The sequence below is a fragment of the Frieseomelitta varia genome, unplaced genomic scaffold (assembly GCF_011392965.1).
Source record: "Frieseomelitta varia isolate USP_RPSP 00005682 unplaced genomic scaffold, Fvar_1.2 scaffold_347, whole genome shotgun sequence".
Taxonomy (NCBI): domain Eukaryota; kingdom Metazoa; phylum Arthropoda; class Insecta; order Hymenoptera; family Apidae; genus Frieseomelitta; species Frieseomelitta varia.
This window is the reverse complement of record NW_025110087.1, coordinates 224,637-231,943: the sequence shown is the minus strand read 5'-3', so window position 1 is coordinate 231,943 and position 7,307 is coordinate 224,637.

Genomic DNA, 7,307 nt, shown 5'->3' with positions numbered 1-7,307 from the left:
TTTTCATACCCCATTTGACCCGTAAAATGCAGAAATAAGTATTTTTATAAATAATTAGTACCACTGAGTTACCGCTAGATGGCGCCACCATGTCCATTTTGTGACAGTTCGCACTAATTACGAAAAACACCTAATTAAGAGGAATAATTTGCGAACTTTTTTGTATGCTTCGTTAAAATTAGGCTGTCCGCTTTCTTTCTATGTGTGTTTTGTCCTAGAAAAACGTGTGTGTGAAAAGTTGAATTTTTTTGTAATAGATCGAAGGATGTCCTTGTCGCACACTATTGCTTTCCTTGTCTAGCTTCATTAGACAAGGAGGGCACTAGCGTGCGACAAGGACAGACATATAGACGCGGTAGACAAGGAGAGCAACAGCGTGCGACAAATACAGACATATAGACGCGGTAGACAAAGAGAGCAACAGCGTGCGACAAGGACAGACAGTTCCTTGCGTTAAACAAGGAAGGCGATAGCGTGGGACAAGGACAGACAAATTCGCCGGGTAACCAAGGAGGGCGATAATGTGAGACAAGGAGAGACATATTTTATATATATAGTAATCACCAAGTATAATATATAGTATTCATTCGTTATTCAGTATTTACAGAGAATAGTTTAGTTAATTGGTTATAATTTACATTAGCCAATTAAATATATATTTTTGTTACATTAATAATATTTAATGCAAATTATAAAAATAAAATACGGAGTTATTTTTTCAATTTGTTGTACATTGATTGAATTAAATTATCAACATACCTACATGTCTGTAAATCGATCGAATTTTCATTTGCAAAGAAAACTGGTTTAGGGTGATAAATTCGCAAACTTTTTCCGATTACATTCTTTTAATTAGATCTCCAGCTTTCTTTGTACGTCCCGTTTAATCGGTAAAGCGGACGAATAAGTATTTTTAATATTTATTAGTACTGGCGAGTACCGATAGATGGCGCCACTATCATGCACCAACCTGCTCGTAAATTAATTACATAAAATATAAAAATCCACGTGTTATTTTGCAAGAGCGGCTCTCGGAACGAGAAGTTTAATTTAATTCTCTGAACAGTTCAATGTTTCGAGTTGGAGAACGATAAAGTCGATTTTTTATCTTCGTCTAGAGAAGCACATGTATATAACTCGTATTTATAACTTTCTTTCTGTTATTTTGTTAAAAAATATAATTGTGATCGAAACCATTGCTGCACGAGATCAAGATCGTCGTGTATGACAAGATAATGATGGGAGATACGAAAGAAAACACTAAATCACAGGTTCACTTTATATTTTGTCTATTTCGAAAAAACAACCAATAGAAATATTTTGTACCGATAGAAATATAATGAATCTTACTTTGAACAGTGAATAAGTTAAATTTATTAATCTAATCGAAAATCTGAAATAAAGATTTAAAATTAAGTCATCGAAAATTTAAAATTCATTTTCGTTCGGCGATGGATAAAATTACAAATACTTTGATCAATAAATAAGAGTTCGAGAAAGGAATTTTTTAATTTTTTATTTAAGATAAATTTAATAATGACAATGGTAAATAAATTCAATAACAATTCTATGCGCAATAGTTTGATAAAGATTCCTGCGGTGAAATATGCAGTTTCTGTTATTGTGACATAATCGATATTTTTGGCGATCGATCTATAGTATGGAGAAATGCATGTAGGTCCTGTACGAACGTCAGTTTGAAGCGGGATGCACGGAAGAATGGTGGATCGCGCGGTGGTCGCGAAGCAAAAAGTACAATTATTAATTTTTAAACTTATTTCTACGATTCTACAACGGTCCCTGGAAAGACGAGCGAATTACTTAAACGAATTTCTTCATGTACGTATTTAATTCAGTTGCTGTATTTGTAACAATAGTCGAGTTTAACGCGTAGTGTAGTGAAATTTTGAAATTTCCGTTGCGATACATAATGGCGGCTTGTACTTCGGCACTGCGCAGCCGCAGTAACCCCAATTTTTCTTGACGTGCAAACATACTTGTCAATTCATTTACATTTGCTTGAAATATCTCATTTTATCGTCAACGATCCTCTTGTTTTGTATAAAAAATAATAAAATATAATAAATTAAGTAAAATAATATATTATTATAATATAATATAATGTGTGTATGCGTATGTATTTCGAAAGTTGCAGCACTTTCGCGATTTCAAACCACGAGCTGCCATGTTGACAATATAATGTAATCCAAGGTTATTGTATATCTATAAAAGTTGTAGTATGTCTATATTATAATATACAATTATACTAATGTGTAGTATATTTACAAAATCTTTTTACAATATTTCGAATGGTGGAACCAACCATATATAGCATATATAGTCATTTCTTAAATATTCATATATGTATATGTAAGTATGGATGTATAATAATGTTCGATGCTGTAAACATTTGTCATAGGACACTTTTGTCTTTCCAAGAAGTCAGTTGAATCCTGTTCGTCCATATTTGTATCCCCTCCCCATCGAATCAGTTAGCAGCGCGAACCTGTTGCGCGAGAGGTTATTGTTTCGTTGAAACTTGTGGGGTTAAGGCGTATTGTCTCGTGTGAGATTTATTAACCGCGTAATCGTCATCCTGTCACCGATGGTACTATTTCGTTCGATCAACGTATGTTCTTAGTAATTTTGTTGAATATTTTTACAATTTAAAACTAAATTATTATTGTTTCTTTGATCATCTTTTTGTTTAGGTGTTTAGTAGTTGACGTAATTGATACGATGTATATGTGACGAAATTTTGCGAACATTGAGATGAAAATAAACCGTATGAAAGAAAGCGGGCTTTTTTTCTTGTAAATGATAATTAATACTTTACGTCATTTTTGGGAAGGAACGCTTTCGCAAATGAATTTGAATTCTGCGCATCGCGTTTTTTGCCTACTGCGCAGCTTATTTAACGAGAGAAAAGCGCGCCATATTTTTAGTATGAAGCTTGTACAGACGAAACTCTAACCTCTTCCTCCTTTATTAAAGTATTTCCGTCAGACTTCCGAATTAGAAATTTTTTGAAAAATTAGGGCCTTAAATAATCAGTATCTTTTCAAGAACAGATTATAACATTTCATATTTTTTTTGTTGAAGATTTTTCACTCCTCTGTCTTCCTTTCTTCCTGTTCCTCGCCAAAGATCCAGCGGTGCTTCAAAAATTAAAAATGTAAGTAACTTTGTAACGTCGTATTTTATTTAATAGATATCTAATATTTTTATTTAATTATTATTATTAATTAAAAAATATAATGTAACGTGTTTAATATCAGCAAAACTTTATGTTTAATACAAATTAATTATTATAGATTCACCGTACTTCTTCCATGGGATTTCTGTTTGATGAAAGACTGCGATGACTTCTCTTGGACCACAACTACATCTATGGTAAAATTCTTGGCATCTAATCGTGAGTCGCATGCATTTTTGTTCCTCCGGTCATTCAATCATGTCGTAGGAAAGGTCCAAATCGACACGAATGACTGGTTGTATTACGTAGAACTTTTGACGAGCATAGTGATCATGGGTATATTTACCCATGAGTAATAACATTTTCTTTCCTGTGTTTTACTTATTAGCTCAGGATAGGTTTTCTTGCACGTTGCGTTTTCTTAATATTGTAAATATTGTGATATTCTAATTATTTTTTTACATTCAGTACAATCTCCATAAAATGTGGAACATGAAATTCAATTTACCTGTCTGAAAATATATTAAATTTCACGTGCAGGAGAACGTTTCGCAACAGGCAGATTTCAGAATCAAAGCAACGAATGAATTTTAAATGTTACTTTTGCGTTTTTGAAGATCTGCTTTGATGAGAGAATCGCCTAAGAATATTTCTATCAATATTTTACTCAGAATCACAAACTCACAGATTGAATTTTATATTATTTGAACTGAATATTTATTGCCAATTTCTTTTTTATTCGAGTGTAACGTTTCAGTAATTTATTAAATTATTAAAGTAAATTATGAAATACAGTCATTGAAAATTCGAACAAGGGAATATTAGCCCGTTAGATAATAATTAATAAATTTTTTTTTAGCTTAGATTTAATTCTTTTCATTTTCGGATTTAATCCTTTCCATGTTCACTTCCAGGATCTCACTCACGTGCCCAGGTGCTACTTGAGTGGGAGAAAGGCAATGAGCATGATGACTATAGTTTATAAGCTTAATAATTTCTCAGCGACTGACGATGCGTTGTATCGTGCACGATGTATTTTTCACATTGTGTGTGTATGTGTGTGATTAGGCTGTGGAATTGCGTTATTCCGGGCAACACAATTTTGAATTATCAATAAATCTCACAAGCACTATCGATACGATATACGATATTAAATATAGCAAATTAATGAAATTAAATTTCTGTCACATTTTACGCAATGATCATTAGCCTTCGTCAGTCGATTTCAGGAAAATGGTACGTAAATTAAAGTGTGAATGTTGCGTGCCAAACTCGGGTGACGGAGGCGTCTCGAGACGTCCTCTCTAAATTAGGTTGCGCCCGGGTGTATGTGTGAGAACCGTGGAGCGAGTGTGTCTGTCTTTTGTCATTTTTTTAAATATAGTGGGGGGCTGGATAGGCAGGTAGCATACTTTCTGGTGTGTCTGTTTTAATTATAAGTAGGTAGGACCGGGCAGGTTAGCACAGTCTCTCCCTTGCGAGTTGTTCTTTGTTTTGCAATTTAAGAAACTCGAGCCTAGATTTAAGTTTCAGCGGGCATTGCGCTCGAAGAAAGAAGAGGCTACATGCCGAAGAGGCCCGGCAAATTGCCACTCAAGAGGGCAACTACTAATGGCTCCTCACCCTCTGGATCATTCAAGTGATCCAGAGCATGGGAAGTCATTCTTGTTACTACTTTATCACTATGCTCGTTTATTTGTAGTATGTAGTATGTAATATGTAGTAGTAATATTTCTTTTCTCTACAATGGTATTTTTTATATCAAAGTCCTGTAATGCATAACAACTTTGATCTTTATTCCATTAAATCCTTCTCTCGGTTAGTTTTCTTCTTTTTTTTTTTGGAGATGAAATACTTGGAGAAATTGAAAGGACCTTTGTTGGTGGTCAAGCGAAACTATTGATAATCCACACGCCTAGGACACGACACTTTCCTCCCCTGGGAGAATGCCTTCCCGGCATCCATGTCTCTTCCCAGCGGAATTTCGCTGCTGTCACCACTATTACGTACCGGAATTCGTGGTCCACGGTGTCCTCCCGAGGGAGTGAGATGTCGAATCCTCAGGCGCTGAGAATTACACAGTGGATTTCACATTTTTAACATACGAGAGCGATTCAATAATTGTAGACATTATATAGTGATTTGAAATCACAATATTTTTCAATACGGTCCTCCAGTGTTCATTATTGTAAAAGCTATTTTAATTAATATTCTAATATCAGCGTAAGTGTGTTAAATATATGGAATTATCATAATAGTGATTATTGCGACAAAATAATTCTTTTAAACGTTGCTAAAGATTCATCTTTTCCTTGTAGTCTACTCAGTTGTTGATCTATACTACTGTTTTCTCACAAGTGGATTTAGAGACTTCGTACGACAATATTTTTCAATATACTTTGTAGCTGTTTTATAGTGTTGTAACACTAACATAACAATATGCTGATTACATAAAATTATTATGAAATTATCATGTAGCAGTAGTTATCGCAAATTGCAACTGTTATTGACCTACACTACTGCTTAAGTAGATTCGTACGATTTGCTTGAATGACAATCCGTGAATGATAATTAAAAACGTTGCTTATCATTTCTTTACGCAATTAACAATTTATTAATTTATAAATCTTTTGCTGAAAAACTTATAATCTACTAAACTAAAAAAATATATCGCATCGTGTTTTTTGAACTCTGCTCACCATAAATTGTAGAACATTGTCTCAACCATTTTAAATGTTATAGCGCGAACGATTGATCGTGGGAAAATTTATGTTCAAAAAGGACAATAGATATCAAACGAGATGTGATTGATTCATGGAATGTGAATGATTTATTCTATAGGGTGGGCCAAAAATTGCTGCTTATTAAAATAAATCCCACAAAATAACCAATTTTTTTCAAATCTTTTTTACAGATTTCCAAAACATAGCGGAAAGATCATGTGTGAACTTGAATTTAATTTAAAATTAACAAAATTAGTTCTTCCTTATATTTTGATGTTTTCATTGGAAAAAAAAATAGAGGAAAAACTTTTGACCCACCCTATATTTGTATTTGACAGTTTTATTCAGTTTTGTATAAAATACTATAAAAAACAAACCGCAGCGTCTTTTTCATCGGTAATTCCATTCCCGATACTTCAGCTGACCCTGACTTGCAACGCATTTGCGCGGCCGTAATTTCTGAACGTAATAACATATCGATTTGTAATTATTGCATCACCTGTTGACAAAACCTAGCGTAGTTTGGATTAAACTCCTGGTAGATGTAATTCTGTCGATGATGTAATCGAAATTCATGAAAGGAAAATCGTAACTAGGAAAGGGGCAACAGATTCGTATTTCCTGCTTCAAATTTTTGTACGGGCAATTTTTACATCCAAGTAACAAATTGTAGAAAATAGTATAGATCGATTCGACTATTGGAACAGCAAACGACTATTTAGCTCTTTTAATAGTTAAATAGTTATGGTTAAAGTTAAGTTTTGTAATAGCGATAGTTATAGTAATAGTTATAGTTATTAAAAATAGTTTAAAAATAGTTATAGTTAAATTTTGAATCGTAATTGAAATTTTAAATTGTCAAATTTGTAAAGCTAACCATTAAGTGATGTAAGGTTTGAATATAGGAGTTTCCCATATTTATATGAGTGTACATCGTGAAAAGAATCGTTCACAAAGATCGTATATACTATTTATAATTAAATTGCAGTTCCTCGTTCGTCGAATTATCTTTGCTATAAAAAAAAAAAAGAGAAAGAGGAATTGATATTGCTTTATTAATTGTGAAAATAATTAAAGCGAGTATTTCACGTTCGTAGAAAAAAAAAAAAAGAAAACAGGGAAAAGAAATCGACGATCGAACGTGGAACAGTCGGGGAGATACGGGTTGGATCTCCACAGCGCAACGCGGGAAATACGAATTATACGAATTCCGCGTTACGTCACAGAGTGCTGGAAAAGGTTAGAGTATCTTCTTTCTCAACATAACGTTATTATGTACCTTATTCTCGAGCAACCGTATAAATATTCCAATCTCAAACATCTAGAATTGTAAAATTTCTTTTCATTACGTGACATAGAGGTAAATAACTTTTTAGAGATTCTTCTTT